This window comes from Onychomys torridus, chromosome 5 (assembly GCF_903995425.1).
Source record: "Onychomys torridus chromosome 5, mOncTor1.1, whole genome shotgun sequence".
Lineage (NCBI taxonomy): Eukaryota > Metazoa > Chordata > Mammalia > Rodentia > Cricetidae > Onychomys > Onychomys torridus.
The window spans coordinates 95,978,511-96,001,976 of record NC_050447.1 but is presented as its reverse complement, the minus strand read 5'-3'; the positions used below and the strand labels follow the sequence as shown (position 1 = coordinate 96,001,976).

The 23,466-nt window shown below is 41.5% G+C and overlaps 1 long non-coding RNA gene across 2 annotated transcripts; it reads left to right on the top strand.

Moving 5' to 3' along the window:
• The first annotated feature begins 667 nt into the window (after nt 1–667).
• Nucleotides 668–21,731, top strand: LOC118584161. 2 transcript variants are annotated; one of them, XR_004945008.1, is made up of 3 exons: nt 668–797; nt 17,917–18,072; nt 20,510–21,731. It is a non-coding gene; the product is annotated as an uncharacterized LOC118584161 (long non-coding RNA). The 2 variants fall into 2 exon arrangements; XR_004945007.1 differs by having other exon boundaries at nt 17,917–18,278.
• The last annotated feature ends 1,735 nt before the right edge of the window (nt 21,732–23,466 follow it).

The window sequence follows — 23,466 nt, the reverse complement described above, 5'->3', positions numbered from 1 at the left end:
CCATTTAGCTTTTTATTACACCAATCACAGCAATACATTTTCACAAGGTGTACAAAAATCCCACAACATTTCCCTATTTTAGTCTAAATAAAAAGGAAAAATTTTAACTCCAACATAGTAAAACTATATATAATAAGAACAACTATCTAGTAAGAATTATACTCACAATGTTTAGTCTATATGTATTTGGCCAATTCAGAGAAAGTACTGTATTATCTATCCTGTCTTAGTCCAAAGTTTTATGCCTAAACCATCTTCTATCATAACTTGTACTACTATCCTAAAAATATCTTTTTAGACCTAAAACATCTTTTCAGATAAACGACTTAAGTTTTTATATTTTTCAACTGTTGGGAGCTATGAGATTGTAACATTAAGCCTGGGGGAGAGAACATATTATTCTGCCAAGTGCGCAATTCTAGGCTGCTGACGCCAGCAGGAGGTACATTGTAGGCAATAACGAGACTGTCTGTTCTTTGACTCAAGGACAGGACAGGGATGTGGTCTTTGTAAGACAGCATCTGCCTATGCTGTGTGAGTGTCAGCATTGTTCTGAGTGCAACTTTTCTATTATTTACTCTGCCTTAAAGTTGTGTGTGAGCAGGCTGAGAAATAAACTCAGGGCTGCAGTATTCACTGACAGTCCTCCGGAATCTATCTTATGTCTCTGTCTTTTCTTAATTAATCTTCACTCCCTGCTCAGATGCTGTTTCCGACTACGCCAGCAGGTACCTGCAGGTGGCGTCCGAACAGAGACCTGAGAGAGCACCAGGAATTTTAGCTCGTAAAATTAAAAGGTAAGGTGACGCTGAGTAACTTTTGAGAGAAGAATGGGCTAAGGTGATAGCCATCTGCTTTTTGCTCATATGCTTGAAGGTATGTTCCCCGCTGGAGGAGCTAAGGTAGGACAACTGCAATTGCTCCAGTTTCTGAAATTTGTAGAGGATGTATGCCACTGGTTCCCTGCAGAAAGGACTGTGAGCCGATTTGTAAAAAGATAGGAATAAGCTGCAGGATTTTTATGATATGTATGGACCTGGGAAGGACCCGGTAGATACATTCAGTTTATGGGCACTCATTAGAGACAGTTTATGAACAAGAGAAGATGCAGGAAAAGTCTGTAGTGGCAGAGAAAAAAAATTGGAGAAAGTGAAACTAAACCTTTCACCCAGAAGAGACTATGTATCTAGAACCTGTTACAGATCTGTTATTAGAATTGGAGCCTTTAGATTCTGGAAAAGAGAAGGAGTTAGAGGAAGAGGCTGCTAAGTCTCATCATGAAGATTTTCCACCTTTAATATCTATTGCTGTGAAGAAGGCAAAGGGAAATCAAAAGGAACTGAGGAAATACAAAACGTTAAAGAGATGGTAGAGTCTTCGACACAAGAAATGAAGGAGTTGCGAGTGACAGAACCAGACAGGCTTTATCCCTGCATTTCAGAGTCCTTCCTCTACTGTAATAGCAAGATTAGACCTGCCAGTCAGAGCAGAAAAACCTCCAGTGATTGTGGTGTTACATAGGCCGCCAGGGTAATGGCCTACACTGTCAGTAGCACAAGCTTCTTTACAGACAGTAATAAGGGAGGCTGCAAACAGAGGCGATGATGTTCAGGGTTTTCAGATGTTCCCTGTAATAGAGCAAAGGGATGCTCAAGGGAATCTGGTCAGAAGCCATGCTCCAATTCCATTTAAACAACTGAAGGAGGAAAAAACTGCATGAGCTCAATATGGGCCCATGGCTTCATTTTCAGAAGCTATGCTGGAGTCCATGGCCACAGACCCCGCCCCCCAGGAGACTGGAAACAGCTAGAGCCTGTCTGTCAAGGGGGAGACTATCTTCTTGGCACAAGCAGTTAGCAAGACCAGAAATGCCTTTTCTCAAGTATATATTATCCATTACATGGATGATATTCTTTTAGCCCACAGGCATGAAGGACACCTCTCAGCAGCCTAAACAAATTTACAAAAGGCCTTAAAAGAGCAAGGGCTTAGGCAGGCTGTGGTGGTACACACCTTTAATCCCAGCATTGGGGAGGCAGAGCCAGGAGGATCTCTGTGAGTTCAAGGCCAGCCTGGTTTACAGAGCGAGATCCAGGACAGGCACCAAAGCTACACAGAGTAACCCTGTCTCGAAAAACAAAGAAATAAAAGAACAAGGGCTTGTTATAGCCTCAAATAAGGTTCAACATGAACCACTTTATTCTTTTTTAGGTTATAATTTATATCCCAAACTATTCTGCCACAGAAGATTCTAATTAGCAAAGATCAGCTACATACTTTAAATGATTTTCAAAGATTATTGGGGGATATACATTGTTTGAGACTTCGCTTCAGGGGAATCTTAAACCTTTGCTTGACATCCTTAAGGGAGATTTATCCCCCACATTGGAGAGAACCCTTACAGAGGAGGCTAGAAGTGCCATGGAAAAGGTAGAATTGGCTATTGTAGAGTAACAAATTCAGTATATAGATTATTCTAGAGGATGGGAGGCATATATCTGTGCTACTAAACATACACCTATTGCTGTATTGTGGCAGGATGGTCTCCTGATGTGGCTGCATTTGCCTATGTCACCAGCAAGAGTCTTGACTCCTTATTATGATGCAATTGCCCATCTTGTGCAGATGGCTAGGACAGATCCTAAAAAGTATTTTGGCAAAGAACCTCGGTTGATTGGAGTACCTTTTACTAAACTACAAGTAGACATGGTTATTCCAAAATAGTGGTACCTGGGCTATTGCTTTTGCTAATTATTCTGGAACCATTGAGAATCATTATCCTTCAAAAAAAATTTTACAATTTGTGTATTTAGTGTTTCCAAGGGTCTTTAGAAATGAACCTGTTGAGAAAGCCCAGACAGTGTTTACAGATGGCTCTTCAAATGGAAGAGCTGCTTTTGTGTTTGAAGGTCAAACTTATCCTTTTCAGACTACCCCAGCTTCTGCTCAGATAGTAGAACTTCATGCAGTAGCTGCCATTTTTCATAAGCTGAACCAAACACCTTTTAATTTATACACAGATACTCATTATATTCCTAAAGCTTTGCCAATCTTGGAAACAGTGGCCTATTTTAATACTGCCAATTCTGTGGTGCAGAAGTTATTCAACCAGATTCAGAGATGCCTGCATTGTCAAAGGCATCTTGCTTTGTTGGTCATATAAGGGCTCATTCAGGACTCTCAGGGCCTTTAACCAAGGGCAATGATTCTGTTGACCAGGCTACTATGCTCACTGGAATATCACAAACTGAAAAGCACAGCATTCACATGCCCTATATCATCAAAGCAGCCAGAGTTTAAGATATCAATTCTGTATTACAAGAGAAGCAGCTAGACAAATTGTTAAACAATTTGCCTTGCATTCCAAACAGTCCTGCAATATAGTATTAACCCCTGAGGATCAAACCTAATCAAATTTGGCAAATGGACGTAACTCATATCTCCAAATTTGAGTGATTAAAATACATCCATGTGACAATAAATACTTTTTCTGGTTTCATAATGGCTACTGCACAAACTGGAGAAACCATAAAGCATGTAATAGCTCATTGTCTCAAATGTTTTGCTATCTTGGGGATGCCTTCCTGCATTAAGACTGACAATGGGGTCCGGATATACTAGTCTAGCCTTTCAGTGTTTCTGTTGCCAGTTTCAGATTGTACATAAGACTGGCATTTCCTATAATCCTCAAGGGCAGGGAATTGTTGAAAGGGCACATGTGTAGCAATAAATCTTTTTTTTTTAAAATATATTTATTTATTAATTTTTTTTTTCATTTTACATATCAACCCCAGTTCCCCCTCCCTCCCTTTCTCCCGCCTCCTCACCTCCCTCCCACTCTACCCCATCCATTCCTCAGAGTGGGTAAGGCCTCCCATGGTAGTCAACAAAGTCTGGCATACCAAGTTGAAGGAGAGCCTATCCCCTCCCCATTGTATCTAGGCTGAGCAAGGTATCCCACCACAGGGAATGGACTCTAAAAAGCCAGTTCATGCACCTAGGATAAATCCTGGCCCTCCTGCCAGGGGACCCACAAACAGATCAAGCCACACAACTGTCACCCACATTCAGTGGGCCTAGTTCAGTCCCATGCAGGTTCCTGAGCTGTCAGTCCAGAGTCAGTGAGCTCCAACTAGCACCGGTCATGTGGGCTTCCCCATCATGACCTTGACCCCTTCTTTTTCTCCTTCTTCTTCTTCTTCTTCTTCCTCTTTTGAATGCTGAATGCCGTTTATTGAAGGAGAGAGGAGGTCTTAAATACAGGCTTACAGCACAATGGGAGGACCCTGGAGAGCAGAAGTTTGCTTCTGATGGTTTTTTTTTTTAAGCAATAAATCTTAAAAGGTCTTATTAATAAAAACAAAAACTCAGAGCCAGGTATTGGGGTGAATGCTGAAAGAGAGATCAGAGAAACAGAACCAGCCACAGCCAACCTCACCTTGCCAATTCCTCAGCTGATCTTGTTTCCTCAGACTGAAAGCTTCTAAGTCTTCACTGTAGATGTAACCGTCTTGTTAAATAAGAAACACAGAGCCAATTTCAGAGTTAATAACCAAGAGGTCAGAGCAATAGCTGAAAGCTGAAAACCTTACCCTTCACTGCTTCTGCTGTCTTTCCTCTCTGCAAGAGACCTACTTCCTGTGTCCTGTCTTTTTTAAAAATAGACTTTCTGTTCTGCCTTCTCATTGGTTATAAACCCAACCAAATGACCTCCTTGTCACTGCCTGTCTGTACAGACCTCCAAGTCTTCTATGGTTGGTATTGAAATTAAAGGCATGTGTCGCCATGCTGGCTGTATCCTTGAACACACAGAGATCTGCCTACCTCCACCTCCCAAGTGCTGGGATTAAAGGCGTGCACCACCACCACCCAGCTTCTGCTATAGCTTGCTCTGACCCCAAGGCAACTTTATTAACATACAAATAAAATCACATTTCAGAACAAATAAAATATCATTGTATTTCCTCTTTTCTATTTTAATAAAAAGAAAAAAGTTATAACTAATGTAAGAAAAACTATATACAAAAGCACAATAACTATATACCATGCATACAAGCAATAAATACCTAAAAAATGTCTTGTCCATTCAAATTTGACAAATTCAGAGAAAATAATTAAATTATCTATCCTAGTTTGGTAAGTCCAAAATGTACCTGATTCACTTTCTATCCTAACTTATATTACTAACAGAACTCTCTTATAACATCTTTCAAATTTATACACTTACACCTCTTAGTGAGTTTCTTTTCTGAAATTCTTAACAAGGAAAGCTATAACTATAACTAACTGATCTTCAAACCCTTCAGAATATGGCATTTAAAATGTTTTAATAACTTAGAATTTTTTTCTTTTTTGTTATGACTATGAGACATGCTGGCTCCTGGCAGTACCAATCTATTTCAGAGAAAATATGGGCATTGAAGAAACTGCATATGGAGTTAACTTTCATTGTGGCAAAAGTTAGCCACTGGACAACAAAATATCCTTGAATCAACTGCTGACAAACAGGACAGACAGGACATGAAACAAAGGACTACCAATTCTTGCCAAAAACAAGTGTGGTTGTGGCTTGAACAAAAAGCATCTTCTGAAGCCAGGACAATAAGGCACTATCCCTGAAGTGAGTGGCCTTTGCAATCTGGAAAAGGTACTGTGCCCTTTTCTTTGAAGGCAGCTAAACAGGCAGTGGGCTGTTGGCTTCTGATGTGCAATGGAACAGCACCTGAAACAGTTATTCTTGAAGAGTAACTAAGCTCACACCTCTCAATAGTAGACTGGCATTTAATAGAGGGATGTGGAGAAGAACAGGATGCTGAGGTGAAGCCACTTATACACAGCCAAGAAGAATGGACAGCTGAATTCAAAAAAATATCAACAATTTCCAGAATTTAAAATCCTGAATCATGACATGACACTACTGGAATTCAAGTGTTTCTGGTACATGGACCGCTCTCACCAAATGTGAGGTCAAACTGTTGACCTTGTGTACATTCTAGTTTACAAATGAGTCTGTCAGATACGCTAAGCCTATAGGCTGAAGATGATGCCCCAACACTGTGGAGAAACCTCAGGTGACTGTCCAGGCAGCTGGCTGTTTCTGTCAACTCACATTTTTTTTTCCTGGAAGCTGCTTTGCATGCACTTCCTGTTTTTATTTTTTATTAGGTAGTATTATTTCCTTCTTGGATCTCTGAGGGAGTTGAAGATCAGTTCGTTATAGTTTTCCTTGTTAAGAATTTCAGAAAAGAAACTCACTAAGAGGTATAAGTGTATAAATTTGATAGATGTTATAAGCATTTTGCTGGTTAAGCATTTGGCTGGTTAAGCATTTGGCTGGTTAAGCTTTTAGGCTTTGGAGCTTTTCAGCTGAGACCCATTTGGATGAGGACTCAGAGGTTTCCAGTCTGAGAAAACAGGGTCAGCTGAGGAACTGGCAAGGTGAGGAAGCTGTGGCTTGTTTTGCTTCTCTGATATTCCAGCATTCACCCCAATACCTGGCCTCAGATTTGATTTTATTAATAAGAACTTTTTAAGATTCCTGCTACACTTCACCCAAATGGATCTCAGTTGAACTGCTGCTAAAAGCAAAAAGCTTAACAAAGGCTCTAGTTCCTGGTCCTTGTGCCTTATATAACTTTCTGCCATCACTTCCTGGGGTTAAAGGTGTGAGTCACCATGCTTGGCTGTTTACAGTGTGGCTTTGAACTCAGAGATCCAGGTGGATCTCTGCCTCCAGAATGCTAGGATTAAAGGTGTATGTGTCACCATTTTCTGGTCTCTGTGTCTATCTAGTAGCTCTTCTGTTCTCTGATCTCAGATAAGTTTATTAGAGTGCACAATATATTGGGGGACATAATATCACCACACACAAGGGAATCTTAAGACTCAGTTACATAAAATAAAAAGGGGGGAATTATATCCTTAATCATCACAAAATTCACTGTACCATGCTCTTTTTATTTTAAATTTTTAAAATTTGGATAGCAATGGATGGTCTACTGCTGATAGACTGTGACACCCTCAAACACCTGACACTTATGCACAAATGAAGTAGCGCTTATCTGAAGTCTTGGCTCAATAGTCTTTGAGGCTGGAACAATCAATTAGGAGCTTTGAAGTTGTTCTGGATGTAGAATTTTGAGGAAACTGCAACAGGCATTCTAAGAGCCTAGATTACCTTGGCTATTTGACTTTATTAGTGTCTGGTTCTTCTTTTTTCTGAAAACACATAAACTTTTAAAGGTAACAACATAAATATCTGTGTTAACGTAAGTATGGAATGTGTGGTGTGTACAAGTCAGCTAAAGATGATTTTTATTTTATGTTTGAGCAGGTAAAAAGCATCTATAAACTTTATGTTTGTTTAGAATGCATAACCAAACCCCTATCAATGCCATATTAAAGAATGGCATGTAGTAAGTCATGAGGATTTTGTAGCCAACAAGATTTATCATGTTTCATCCACTCTCAGAGCTGATCTCCATGAAGAGGGATCAGCATATATATCACATGTCCTATAGTCTTTCTTGGCTTCTTTCTTCATGTCTGTTGTCAAGATTTTCAGGATGTCTCCCCCCAATCATATCTGATCTTCATTAATTTTGAAGAGCACCATAACTTTTTGTTTCCTGTAGAAACAAAACCTCTTCCCCAATGTAACATATTTTTTGACTTCCATTCTGAAGTGAAGGCACTCATAAAATATACAGGTTGGTTTGCTTTAGCAATTTCCATAACCTAATGTCTCTCAGTAGCTATTGTTGTTTTTTTTTTTTTTTTTTTTTTTTTTTTTTTTACAACAAAACACCATACAAGATCCAGATGCCCTGTGTATTTCCCATATTTATGTGGCATATTCTTTTTATATTACTTTATTCTTCCTTCCTTCCTTCCTTCCTTCCTTCCTTCCTTCCTTCCTTCCTTTCTTTTTTGGTTTCTTTGAGACAGGTTTTCTCTGTGTAGCTTTGAGCCTTTCCTGGAACTCACTCTATAGCCCAGGCTGGGCTCAGACTCACAGAGATCTGCCTGCTTCTGCCTCCTGAGTGCTGGGATTAAAGGCATGCGCCACCACCACTCGGCACTTTACTCTTTCTTTAAAGACTTCATTTATTATTTTTAAACTATTTTTCTATGACTGTCTATGCTCATTTCCTTTTCTTTCTAGAGCATCTAAGCACATTTTAAGCACACTGTAACCTGTTCAGAGGTTTCCTCAGCCTGGATCTGACTTTACTCAGTGCCTGCAGCCACACACTTATAGCATTCTATGGCCACATGAGCCAGACCTTAAACTGTTCAGCAGCAGCAATGCCCTCCATCCTGTGGCTGGCTCTGCCCCCTCCCTTAGGTCCACAAGAGCTGAGTTTCATGCCTATGGCCCTGGCCTGGAGCTGGTCTATCTGTCTCAGCTCTGGTAGGTACTTCCACCTAGTCTCCCACCACTGAGTAGCGTGCTGCCTGCTGCTCATAAACTCATTCAAGTGCTCAGTAGCAGGGTCTCTTAAAAGAGCCATGCCTCTGTAGCTCAAGCACTGAGCCTACTCAGAACCTTTTCCCCCAGCTTTCTCAGACCCTATGTAGATTTACATGTCCCACAGCCAGCTCCCAAATAATGACACAGAGACTTCTTATTAATTATGAAAGCTTGCCCTATAGCTTAGGCTTGTTCCTAAACAGCTCTTACTATTTAAATTAATCCATTTATATTAATCTATGTTCTATCACATGGCATTACCTCTCTTCCATCTTGTTCCTCCTGTTTCCTCTCCATGTCTCCTGGCATGCCTAGGTTCCTCCTCCTCTTTCTTTCTTCCTGGAAACTCAGCCTATATCTCTTGCCTAGCTATTGGCCATTCAGCTTTTTATTGTACTAATCACAATAATACTCCTTCACACAGACTATAAATACCCCACAACAAGGAGGTGAGGGCTACACTTATCTGTGGGTATAAAATATTCAGATTGAGTTATGGGTCATGTGTGCTTAGTAAGATGGTGGTTGTTGGTTTTTCTCCAAGATCCATGACTTCATTAGCCTTAGGTAGTTGTCTAGTTTTCTAGTACCTGGCATGTTTTTTCTCCTGTTGAGCAGGTCTTAAGTTTTAAGTATAGATCTGTTGGTTACTGCCCAAGGTATGCATACTACCATTGCACTTTTAGGGTTATCATTCAGTGCTGGTTGTTGTCTTTCATAAGCATAATAACTGGGTAGGATTGTTAGTTGCTTCTCTCTTTTGAAAGCTTGCATGGTAACTTCTGGTACTATGGAAACTAATCCTTGGGAAGGAGGCTTTCAGGTCAGTGATGTCTGATGTGGGAGAGTCCAGTTCAATGTGGACAGTGACACATTTGGGCAAGTAGTTCTGGGTTATATAAGAAAAGACAGACTATAGAACTGAAGAAAATATTAACTAGCTATGTATCAGGCAGAGGATTAATATCTAGAATAATTTAAAAAGCAAAATATTAAAAAACCTAAATAATCCAATCAATAAAAATGTTAATGAAATCAATGAACATCCCTCAAAAGAAAAACAATACAAATGGCCAATAAATATATAAATAATTTTCAATATCCTTAACCATCATGGAAATATAAATTAAAACCACATTGACTTTCAACTCACCCCAGTCAGAATGTCTATTGTTAACAAAATAGACAATAACAAATACAGACAAGGGTGTGGGAAAAGGGGAATCCTTCTACAATTCGGGTAGCATTTAAATTAGTCCAGGTACTATGGGAACCAATAGGAAGGTTTCTGAAAAACCAAAAATAGAACTATCATATGACCTAGTCATTCTAAGCCCAGTTATATAACTGAAAAGACTAAATGAATGTATCATAGATACTTGCATATCCATGTTTATTATAGTGGTGTTCACAAATACCAAGGCATCAAGTCTACCTAAGTCTCTATCAACAGAGAACAGATAAAGAAAATGTGCTGTACATACACAACGGATTTCTTTTTTGCTAAAACTGGATATAATCATGTTAAATGAAATAAGCCAGACTCAGGAAGACAACTGCTACCTATTTTTTTTTCTTATTTGTCAATCCTGGATTTTATGTGTATATGGGCAATATTGTCTATAAATGGCATAATTCATAGAAAAGGTAGAATCATGTATGACTTGAAAGCAGAGGGAAACCATGGGAAGGAAGGAGACTATTGGCAGGGGTCAAAGAGGAAGTGGAAAGGAAGGTGTGTGTGTGTATGTGTGTGTGTGTGTAGGAGACAAATATGGTCAAAATATATGATATACTTGAAAGAAATTGTTTTTGTGAAGCCCAATACTTTTTACAATAGATATACTTTAATAAAAATGGGGAGGGGGCAAAAAGTAGCTGCAGATAAGTCTAGCAAATTCCAAGATATGTTACTTTCCATCTTCATGAAAGCCATGACAAAGATTTCCAAATATATCTGTTTTTTAAACGTTTCTAATTTACAAACTCATTCCAGAAGCAAAGTGCAAACAATGAACACTCATTTGCTTGTCAGGCAAATGACTCTGAGAACACTCTGTTTTGTAAACTACCCACACATGTTACAAACAACAGGGCACACAGCTGTGATAGCATACGCCTATAATTCCAGTCCTTGGGAGGCTAAGGCAGAAGGATGGCTGTGAACTTGAGGCAAGCCTGGACTATATAGCAAGACTCTACCTTAAAACAAAACAAAAATATCAATTAAAACAAAAAGTTCAAATTTCCTTATCCAACAAGTGGTCTAAGGATTTCATCACAAACTTAGCTACAAGGTAGGCATCGGGTACTAAATACATGTCTACATCAGCAGAAAGCTATACCATATAGAGAAGTGGAAAAAGTCATTTACAGCTTTAGCCATTGCACCCGACTTTCCCCACATTAATATCACAATTTACAGAAAAAGTGGAAATAAAGCCAGGAAATACTCAGAGGTATGTGGTATGCTAGCAGAGGCACGTTAGAGCACAAGAGTGTGTTTATAATGCAGAACATGAAAATGCATTTCCTGCTGTAAGTAGTCATCTATATCCATGAGATTGGTGTCATATTAAGAATGGTATTGTATTAAGGATGGTATCATGTCACCATGTTGGTTGGTGGTCAGCATGGTTTCTTGCCAGTGAAAGAATTCTCCAGCATATTGTTGTACACTTTGGAGCACATTGTATGTAACAACATGCAGTATGCCTTGTGAATATTTCTGAAATGTGGACCCTCGAGATGGCTCAGTGGGTAAAGCATTTGCTGCACAAGCCAGATGAATTGATTTTGATCCCCAGAATCCATGTTAAGATGACCATGTTGAAGAGGAAAGGACAAGGGACAGTTAGTTGTGAAGGAGTTAGTATTTCCCCTAAAAAGTCAGACCCACTCCTTTATGGACAATTTTAAGCAACTAAGAGACACAGAAGGAATGGTCCTTTGGTCAGGTCTATCTGGAGTCTAGTTTTGAATCTTGTCTGACATGTGGGTGATGTACCATCAGCTACAAATGAACAACAACAGACAGACAAACTATTGCTTAGATTACTCTACTGAAGTTGAGTCTCTGCAGAATCCCAGTAGAAACAGCCATATAATTCCACACACAGAACATACAAAACAACTAATAAGAGCAAACATTTAAGGAAAACTAATCTTAAAAAATGAAATACTTATCCATGCATGCATTTTTTAGGTGAGCAATGTCCAATGCCTAGAATTATTAAAGACAATTCTTAGAATACACACAGTTGGAGGAATGTCCAAGTATCTTCGTTAGAAAGAATACTTATAATGCAGTTAGGAAACATGAATATAAGCCTGGGAAAGGCTAGTATGTTAACAGTTCTGGTTTGTGGGACACCAGCTTCACAACATGACTTTTTGGGAAAGTATTGCATATTAGAAGTCTTATAAAGAGGTTTAAACACATATAAAAGAGTTGGCAACAATTACCATCACTACACGGAGGAGCTGTACAGAAGTGTGTGTGTGTGTGTGTGTGTGTGTGTGTGTGTGTGTGTGTGTGTGTGTGTGTGAGAGAGAGAGAGAGAGAGAGAGAGAGAGAGAGAGAGAGAGAGAGAGAGAGACTATAAGTCCTAGGTGTCCTGAAACTTTCTTTGTGGACCAGGCTAGTTTCAAATTCACAGAGGTCCATCTACCTTTGCCTCTTGAGTGCTGGGATTAAAGGTGTGTGCCCCTCCCCACCACTGGCACTTTGAGACAGGGTATTATACACACCAGACTGGTCTTAATTCACTATGTAGCCAAGGCTGGTCTTGAACTTTCTTGTATGTGTGCTTGTGTATGTATGTGTGGAGACTAGAGCTCAGCAGTGAGTATCTTCCTCAGTTTTGATCCTTTGTATTTCTTGAGATAGGCTCTCTCACTTAGGCTGACGTTCACCAGCTGGTTAACTTGGCTGGCCAATGATTTCCAGAGATCAGCTGTCTCTGTCTCTGCTCTGGGTTGCAGATGCCTGGATTTTTGTGTGGCCACTAGAGATCTGAGCTCAGGTCCTCACACTTTCATGGCAAGTACTGACCAAGCTATTTACTTAGCCCATATCTTATATACATAACAACAAAATACTTTTTTTGTCTAGGTAAATCCATGTTTATCAGCATCTTTAACTACTGAGTCATCCATAACAAAGAATTTCTCAATTCAAGTTTTCTCTCCCCAGTTTGTCAAGCTTTTAAATAAAAAGACTGATCAAATGGTGGCCTATAATATATCAATATAGGCATTTCTAGGAGTGGCTGTTTCACAGCAGACTTCCTGGTATTCTAGCTCTTACAATCTTTCCGGCCCCTCTTCAGCAGTGTTCCCTGAGCCATAGATGCAGGATCTGTGATGCAGATGTATCCACTGGGGCTGGGGTCTGTATGGTCGGTTGATCTCTGCATCGCATTCAATTGTAGCTTTCTGCAATGGTCTCTGTTTGCTGTAAAGAGAGGTTTCTTTGATCAGGGGTGGTAATTACCATTATCTGTGGGTACAGGGATAAGATTTAGAATGTAGTAAAGGATTATGCTAGCCTAGCACAGTGGTGGTAGAAGGTTGTGGTGATATTTTATTTGTGCTGAAATATGGTGATATTTTATTTGTATGTTAATAAATAAAGTTTGCCTGGAGATCAGAGGAAATAGCAAGCCATTAAGTAAACACAGAAGTCAGGCAGTGGTAGCACATGCCCTTAATCTGATCACTAGTTGAGGGAACAGAGCTAAGCATTGTGACACACACCTTTAATCCCAGTACCAACATAGAGACCTGGAGGTCTGTACAGACAGGCAGTGACAAGGAAGTGAGGTAGCTGGGCTAAGAGCCAATGAGAGGGCAGAGCAGCAAGGCAATAAAGGTGTGAATAGACAGGAAGTAACCCACTTTTGGTACCTGCAGAGCTGGAGAGGTAACTTTGGTTGGTGGCTATCACTATTTCCCTGATCTCCAAGGCTTTCACCCCTATATTTGGCTCTGTGTTTTTTATTTAATAAGACCATTTAGAAATTTGTCTACAGTATGTTCTTTTCCAAGGTCCATGATTTCATAGCCCCAAGAAGCTGAGTAGGTTTTCAATATCAGGTATGATTTCCCTCCTGTTGAATGGGCCATAAGTCCAATTAGATAGTTGGTGGTTGCCACCAACCTGAGAGTGCCACGTATTATGTCTTTATGCATATCTTGCCATGCTAGTAATTGTCAGGGTTCAGAGCTGTTACAGGTTGGTATGAGTATTTGATTGTTCCCCTCCCTTGGTAGCTTGTGTACTAGTCAGGGTTCTCTAGAGGAACAAAACTAATATAATTATTAGGTCCTGCTAGTTCAACAATGGCTGTTTACCAAAATCCAGTAGTTGTTCAGCCCACAAGTCTGGATGTCTCAGTTGGTCTCCAATATACACTGGAATCCTGAAGAAGTATGTTGTAATGCCAGTGAAGAAATGGACTTGCCAGCCAAAGTGAGGGCAAGCAGTCAAGGAAAGCAAACATCTTTCTTCCATGTCCTATATATAGGCTACCAGCAAAATGGGTGGCCCTAATTAAAGATGAATCTCCCCATCCCAAAAGATCTGGACTAAAGGTGGTTCTTCCAACCTCAAAGATCCAAATTAGAAGTGAGTCTTCCTACTTCACATGATTTAATTAAGACAAAATCACTCACAGGTGTGTACCCAGCCACCTAGTTATTTCCAGATGTAGTCAAATTGACAGCCAAGAACAGTCACACAGTTTGCATAGTATTTTCTGGAATCTTGGAAGCTATACCACAGGAAAGGCTTTCAGGTCAGATCCAGTTTAAATCATCAGAGTCCTGTGTCCTAACTATGTGGTCTCTTCAGCAATAGAGTCTTAGCCCCAACCCTTGAGAGGCAGCCAAAGGCTACATACATCTATGATCTACATTATTTTGAGAGTCACTTGGACTACCCTAACCAACCTTTCAAAAGAAGGTTTCTTGTGCCTGGTATTGGGTTTTTTGTTAGTCTATGGTTCTTGTAGAGTGTATTGTCAGTCCAAGTGGCTTAACTTCCTGAGAGAGAGAGAGAGAGTGAGAGAGAGAGAGAGAGAGAAAGAGAGAGAGAGAGAGAGAGAGAGAGAGAGAGAGAGAGAGAGAGAGAGAGTTTGTATTGGTATAACTTTAGGTAAATATAAAGCAATAGTATTCCTTGAGGCTTTATCAAACCACATTGATCTTTGTCCTTCATTCCCTCTTCTCTCTCTGTACTGACTATCCTCCCTCCTCCCCAGTTGGGGCCCCTTCCCCATTACCCCATCTCCTACTTCATGTCACCCAAAGCCTGCTATTTCCCTCCCAAGGAGCACCCTCTATCTCATGATCCTTTTAAACTTTTCTGGTTTCTGCAGTTTCTCATCTATGGTTCCTAGTTCCAAATCCTCAGAACATACAATGCAGTTACTTTGTGGAGTTGCTGGTATCTTTCCACATTTACTGAGTTCTGAGGACAGAACTTAAGGTAGTCAGGCTTCTCTGCAAGTGCTTCAACCCATGGAGTCACCTTTGTGTTCTCTGAAAGCATATTAAACTGCCATATAAAATTAGAGGATAACTTACTGAAAGCTGATAAATAACGCCCCCTCCCTGGGGTGTGTGCGCACGTGTGTGTGTGTGTGTGTGTGTGTGTGTGTGTGTGTGTGTGTTTTGATTTGGCCGTATATAGCCCCACATATTATGGTTGTATGGCTTCCCAGAGAGTTACTCAGTTTTATACCTAACCCGATACTCTCATATCTGCATGATCCTCCCACTATTATACGCGAATTTGTCAAATGCTCTTCTCCCAAATTTCCTTGTCTTTCTGCTTATTTCATTAAATCATTAAATCAAACCTTTCCTCTTGCTTTCATTTTGTAGAAGTAGGTTTGTGTCAATTTAAGAATTACACTTTTAACAAACCAAACAGAAACAAAAGACAACTAGAACCTAAACTTGACCTCTAAATCTTTGAAGATCAATATAAATTTTTATTGAATGTTCTAAGTGGATGGGGTTGCCATACTAAACTGTCCAACTTGGCCTGGTAAGTTTCTTTTTCTCCTACGTCCCAGCTTTTTTTTTTTTTTTTTCATCTATCTGTCTGCTCTCAGCTCATCTTTCCCTAGCTCACTGTTTTCACATTCCCACAAGTCTAACTCTGTTCTGCCCATGACACACCCTAAGACCTCCACCAGCGAAGTATATCCTTGTAAAGTAAATGTGAGAAAAACACATGACATACTTCTAAGAACAGAACAAGGTGAAGGTGACAGGATTTCTCTCCTGCGTAGGTTACGTGACTGGGAGTATGGAGGTCATTCCAATGACCGTCTTTGCCTGGCTGTGATGGTGAAGATGCAGTCTGAGCATATTTCAGAGGAAGCCTTCATACTAGCTTCGAAGCAGCAAGGATTCTTATTACATGAACTGTACATGGGGTGTGTCATAGGGCAGGGAACTGAGCGAGTCATCTGGAAGCCAAGGTTTCAATCTTAGGTTCAGAACTGAATTCTGCCCCCATCCCATGAACTCGTATGAGGACCCTGCTTCAGAAAAGCACAAAACTTGGTGGCATATTTACTACAGCTCTGAGATCTTGAATGGAGGACTCAGCTGTGTGCTCATGTTCTGAAGCAGTGTGACATTAAAGTGAGTGTGGCTTCACAGTGCCCAGTGAGGGTTAATCCACCACATAGCAACTCCCCTGTAGCCTTTTTTGGCTTCTTTCATTTGCATCCCTATGAATACTCCATGTGTCTTTCCTAGGGACACTGACACATCATGATTAGAACCTACAACTTCTGAGAAGTCTGTGTGTGTGTGTGTGTGTGTGTGTGTGTGTGTGTGTGTGTTGTGTGTGTGTGTGTGTGTTACATAGACTTAATGTTTCATGGGTATTACTATACTAAATAGCTCAGTCCCTTAGTTAAATTGCTGAGCAATCACCGCCAGAAGCCAGTAGACGGCTCTAAGATAGGTGTGTGCATTCCTGTATCCATAAGCAAATGTCAGAAGAGTCAATAGTGTTTGTTCCCAAACCTGATCATATCAGCTGCAAATGTTATTGTAAATGACACACTGTAAATGACATAGTCAAACATATAAACAGCTCAAAAAGAGATCCCTTTCCTATATCTTAGAACTCCAGGAGACTCTACAAATCACTGCTTATGTTATGTGTATATAAAAGGAGAAAATAATAGAAGCCTTGGAGAAAAGCACTTCAAAATTCCTTCTCAAGTCTCTTTAAATTCTGATTCTCTTTAGAGAGCAGGATAGTGCACACTGGCTGTTTCTGTATGAACTAGGATGTTAGACTGGACAGCTCATCCTGCAGACTTCCACACAAAGAAAGAGCCATCCTTACAATACTGCTGGGGAATGAAGAGTGATGTTTGAGATGTGAATGAAATCACTTACAATGCTTGCTCACCCAAATTAACTTGTTTCAGTTAATTGATTATCCCAGGTACAAGGGCTCCTATTGAACTGTATTTTAATACTTTACTCTGTTGTAATATGAAGAATTCTGCTTTCCCTCCTGTTTATTTTAAGGAATGTTTTGTGATTCTTAGCTGAAAATATTTTGAGAAAAATTCTAAGGTATTTTCATAAAGTGAACTCTTAATTCTGTTATTTGTGGCTGAGCAGCAGCAAGCACAGCTGTAAAGTTAAATGATAGGTTTGACAACAAATAGAGAGGTCATCTCCAGACAGCTCTTGACATGTTTTGGAATGAATAACATAACCGGGCTGAAAGATACTGTCATTCCTGACCTTGACAAAGAAGAGTCACTGCCTATTGGGAATTAGTTTGTAAAAGGTAAAAAATAAAGGACTTCAGAGAAACCCTTCTCCCAGACCTTCTTCCCCTTATTCTTAACCTGTATTATCTTAGGCAAAATGAGATCCAGACCTATCCCAGGTGGCCAGTATAAATGCAGACAGTAATCATATTCCTTAACTCAATGTCCAGACAACTGGTTTACCTGTGAGACTATTTGAAATTGAGGCACTAACTTCACTTTTAGTATGAATTTTTAGAAAGAAGAGGTTATGACTTGGCACAACCATTAAGAATCTGAATTTATACACTGTCTAAAGGGAGTGCCTCTAATAGTTCCATTCTGTTCCCAAGCAGGCCTTTGGGAATGAGAGATACCCCCATGATGGCTGTTCTTGGATGACTGTATATGAATTTGGCTAGAAGCCAAGATGTAGGGCATTACAGTGAGAGGGTTTCTTAATCAGATTATTTGAAACAGGAAGACTCATTTTAAATCTAGGTTACACCTTTTGGTGGAAGCCCAGATAAAAGGATATAAAAGAAGGATGCTTTGTTTGTGTGTGTGTGTGTGGTTTTTTTCCCCTCACTCTCATTGAGCAGTTCATCTGTCAAGGTGTTGCCAACATTTTTTTTTTTTTTTTTTAAGATTCTAAAGCAGACTGAAGACAAGCAGCTTTCCAGGAATCCCATAGGACTCCAGATTGAGACTTCTGAGACATCCAGTCCCCTGGCCTAAAGAACTGTCAGATTCTCAGCCTTTCATCCTAAAACAGCCATTGATCAACTATCAGAATGCCATATTGTAAGCCAGTATAACAAATACTATATATGAGATTCTATCAGTTCTGTTCCTTTAAAGAACCCAGATTAATACATCCTTATTCCATGGGTCTTCAAAAGTCCTGCTCCAAGATCTATCGATTAGAAGCTGTTAGAGGCCAGCCTGGGTCCTCACAGTCTGGGCTGGCTGAAGGCATCCAGAGGCCCCCCTGGTGCCACTCTGCCCAGGTGGGTGAAAGACATGTACAAGCCAGCCTGAGTCCCCACAGGTTGCAGACATACACAGGCCCTCTTGGTGCTTCAAGGCACCAGGCAGGTAGGTGCCGTTATGACAAGCGAGTATGTAGTGGAGAAGTGGGAGAGGAAGAGAAGCAGATCTGGCCATGTCTGTGAAAAGAGGCAGAACTGAAGAAGCAAAAGTGGTGAGAAGCAGGCTGAGGTGGGTGACCTGCTTGCCACACAGGGTCAGGGTGACATCCCGGCCATGTTTGGGTCTGTGATCTTGTTGCAGCTGGTGTCTATGTTGACATCCATGACCCATGTTGTCATCAAAGGCCATAAGGATTCTGGGGGTCTGGGCTGTCACCTGTGACCGTGTTAATGTCTGAGGGGTCACACTGCTGACACTAGGGCCACACTGATCTGAGTGGCCTGTGCTGCCACCTAAGGCCGTGGTGATGTCTGGGCCTGGGCTAGTGCTGAGGACCACATCTGGGTCCATGGCCCTACAGCAGTCAGAATCTGAGTTGATTTCCATGGCTCCTATTACCACTGAGGGCCACTAGGGTCTAGACAGACACCATAGACCATGTAGGTGTCTGAGGGCTGTAGTTAGAGTTTTCCTGCCTGGCCCAGAGTCAGGACAAATCTCTCTCACCCACCAGGCCCATAGATGCTTGGACCCAACCAAGTAAACACACAGAAACTTACATTGTTTACAAACTGTATGGCCGTGGCAGGCTTCTTGTTATCTACTTTTTCTATCTTAAATTAACCCATTTCTATTAATCTATACTTTGCCACATGGCTTGTGGCTTACCGGTGTCTTTACATGTTGCTTTTCATGGCGGCGGCTGGCGGTGTCTCTCTCCAGCCTTCTACTTCCCAGAATTCTCTTCTCTCTTGTCCCACCTATACTTCCTGCCTGGCCACTGGCCAATCAGAACTTTATTTACACAGAGCGATATCCACAGCAGAGGGCCATGCTGCTGATGGAGTCATACTGGTCTAGGTGACCTGTGCTGCCACCCTGGGCCATGGTGATATCCAGGCCTGAGCTGCTGCCTAGGGTCATTTCTGCATCAGTGGCCCTGTAGTAACCAGGGTCTGAATTGATATCTGTAGCTCCTGTTACCACCAAGGACCATGTGGATGCCTGGGTCTGGTCAGCCATCTGAGTTCATGCTGGTGTCCAAGGGCCATGTTGCAGCAGGAGCCACACTGATCTGGGTGGCTTGCACTGCCACCAGAGCCATGGAGACATCCAGACCCAATCTGCTGCCAAGGGTCATGTCTAGATCCGTGGTCCTACTGCAGCTGGGGTCTGTGCTGATGTCCATGGCCATGTTACCATAGGAGACCATATGAACTGTGCATGTTGAAATCCAAGGGCTGTGCTGAGACAGTCCCCCCCTCCCTCCCTCCCCCCCCCTCCTCTATCACTGGCCCTGGGAGAACTGGTCCTACCCCTGGTTGGACACTATAGCAGGAGAGCTGGGCCTCTGCACTAGGGAGAGATGGCTTCATCCCTCTCTAGAGGTGTGGGAGAGCTGGCTCTGCCCTTCACCTGAGGAGGGCTGGTCAGTCCCTGTGTCCTGGACTGACCAGCTCAGCTCCCACCTAGGCCCACACCCTAGGCCTTGGGTTGGCCCACCCTAATATCTACTTCATCTATGCTGGAGAGCATGAAGAGACAGGTCTTGTGGAATGATAGTCACAGGATCTCCATGACCGGGGCAACAGCAGGATATCTGAGGGAAGTTTTGGTGAAGGTCCAGTGACGATGGTGTGCCAAAGGTGAGTGGTCAGAGGCCTTGAACCAGACTAATGACTCATTGGAACAAACATTTGTGGGTGGGGCTGGTTGGACAAAGTGGTATACTGCATCACACACCTCAGCTCCCAATGCCACTAGGATGAATGAAGAAGTGTTGGAGAGCCAGGGAAGAAGGAGGAGCAAGGTGGGGTTTTTGTTTTGTTTTCAATTAGTTGTGTGGGGGAGTTTCTTTTGGTGGTGGACACTGCAGGGGTGAGGGGTGGATATGGAAGGACTGGGAGGTGAGTGGGATTGGAATGCATGATGTGAAATTCCCAAAGAATCAATAAAGAATTATGTTATAAACAAATAAGAAGCTGTTAGGAAATGGGAGGAAATTTTCACAGAAGTTGTGCCTCTTTGTGAAGACTCAGTGCAGTGGTTCCCCAGACAACAGATCCTTTCCTTGTCTTCCAATCTATAGATCTCCCTTCTCTACTCCTCTGATCCACCACCACCAATGCACCTCTTCTGCAAGCCCAAGGGGATACACATATCCAGTACCTGCATCTCCCTTTCTACATTATACTTTGGACATCAGGACTCAGAACCCCTGCAAAGTGGTTAGAATCTGCTTCTGGACTGAAGGCCTTTCCTTGGTCATCTTCTCAAAACCCACGCTTCCTTGACTCAAAGAGGGCTGGGTTAGCTACTTCACTTGTTCTTTTCATCAATTGTTCAACAGACACAAGTTAATGGAGCAAAGAGTTTCTTTATCTTCCAGTTTTAGTCCATCTTGGCAGGGAGAATGTGGTGTCCAGAGTGGCTCATTTCATGGCGTCAGGAGCTTCTTATATGACAGCAGACAGAAGCAGAGAACCCAGACCAGAACCAGAGACAGGTATGAACTTCAAGACCTGTTCCTAGTGACTCATTTCCTCCAGCTAGGCACCATGTTCCGAAGGGTCCACAATCTCTCCCAAATAGCACCACTAACAGGGAACCAAATCTGTGGGGAACCTGTGGGGGTCACATTCCACATTCAAATCATAACACTAGTGAGAAGAGCTTGGCAATGTGTCTGTGTTCCAGCGTAGAACTCCAAACTACACTTCCTGGTCATTATGAAGTTATGTTTAGTGTCAAATCAAAATAGAACATATGTATTTTACACAGCATCTTGTTTGCTTAACTTATGTTTCATATAGATTTAATTTTTTATATTAATTCTATATACTCGTCTTCACTGAATATTCTTCTGGGACCTGCATTTAGTTTCACTGCTGTTGAAAATACAAATTAGTGCAACTTCTCTAGGAAAATATTGGTATGTGGAAATAAGATACACACACACACACACACACACACACACACACACACACACACACTCTTTGGCTCAAGAATTCCTCTTCGGGTATTTATTCTTCATATAGATTTGTTGTGACGGGTCATCTTCACATCTTCATTTTCAAGTTGCCTAGATTTAGATTCACCATGGAAACGCTCCTGGGTGTGACTAGAAGAGTTTTTCCACAGGATCTTCTGAGGAGGGAAGTCTAACCCTGAGTGTGGGCAACACCATTCCACGGGCTGGGGTGCCAAGCTGAGCAAGTAGGAGCAAGTGGAACTGGACAGATGGCCCAATGGGTCAAAAGCATGGCTGCCTTTCCAGAGGAAGAACAATTCTCAGCATCCACCTGACAGCTCATGACCATCTGTAGCTCCAGTTCCAGATCTGATACCTTCTTCCAATGGCACCAGCCATGCATGTGACACACACACACACACACACACACACACACACACACACACACACACAGGCAAAATACTTGCACATGTACAGTAATAATACAAAGCTCTTGAAAAGAAGGAGAAATTGAGCTGAGCACCAGCGCTCATCCCTCATTGCTTCCTGACTGCAGATGCAATGTCACCAGCCATCTCACGCTCCTGCCACCAGAATGCCCCTCTGTGATGACAGTATCACTTGTCCAGCTGAGAGCCAAAATAAACATTCCCTTGAGTTGCTTCATATATATATACAATATAGTTCTGAACAATTGAAAGCAGCCTGTGTCCACCAGGAAGGGGTTAGTTACATGAGTTAGAGTCTAGCCTGGGGGCAGGGGAGCAGGGCTGTGATGCAGAGAGAAGAGAAGATGTGGAAATTCACTGTGAACTACAGCTGTCATTTGTTCCCAAGGTCAACAGTAATCTACAGAAAAAAGAAGAAAGTGAGACCGAGGTGGAAAGAAAGATTGGAGACAATGAATAAAAGTTATTATTTGTGTCTAATTTGTGGTTGGAGTGAGGTTATCTTTGTATGATGTTTTAATTTCAATTACACGAATGTGTTCTCTATTAAATGATAAAGTAAGACAGTGATTCTGAAATGTAGGTTTGTGTTTGTTTTTCTACCTTGGAATCATCAATCAATGAAATCTTTGGAGGAGAACATCATAGATACAAGATAAGCTGTTACAACTGGCACACTGCCTGTGGGAAGCAGCCCAGGAAACCACCCAGTCATCTATAGCCACCAGTGCAGAAAGCCAGCTGGGAAACCATGCCACATGGAGCAAACACTCCAGGAAGACATATTAACCCCTGTAATGGTGACTCTTAAGAACTAAGATTCCTATCAGACCCTTTCCATAACTTTTGTTCCAGTTTCCATCTTTGAATCAAGAGGAGAAAGCTGAATGTGTTTCCATAGCCAATCACAAAGACTGTTCCACTGCCGGTTAGCTGCTCCCATCATCTCCAGTTAGAGACAAGTGAAACACTCAATTTCCCCCATTATAACCCTCCCTACTCATCTGTCTGTCTGTGAGTCCCTGCCAAATGTGAGTGATGGAGGTGGCTGAGCTATGGTGTGTCAGTTTTCTGTCACCGTGACTCAAGATAAAGCAACTTAAAAGGGGAAAGGTCTATTGTCTTACAGTTACAGAAGGCTCACTACATGGTTGCTTGCTGTTTGGATGTGTAGTGGTACAGTAGAGCCTCTAGAAAATGAGAGAAAGAAAGAGGGACACAAACTGCTAGGACTGGAGAGATAGTTTGCCTATTAAGAGCACCAGCTGTTCTTCCAGAGGATCCAGGTTCGATTCCCAGCACATGATGGTCCACAACCTTCTGTAACTCCAGTACTACATGCATGTGGTACACACACACACACACATATATATATATATAATCAAAACATTCACACACACACACACACACACACACACACACACACACACACACGCGCGCGATATGAGCAGCAGTGTGTCCAAGTTCTGAATGAATACTTGTTGCCTATCTCATTTTGAGTATTTGCAATGGCCTGAGATTTTTAGATATTCCCAATTTTTACCTTTGACCCACAAGCTAAGAATGATTTCTAAAACACTCTCGTACTTATTATTATTCACTTAATATATTTAACATGTTTCAGGC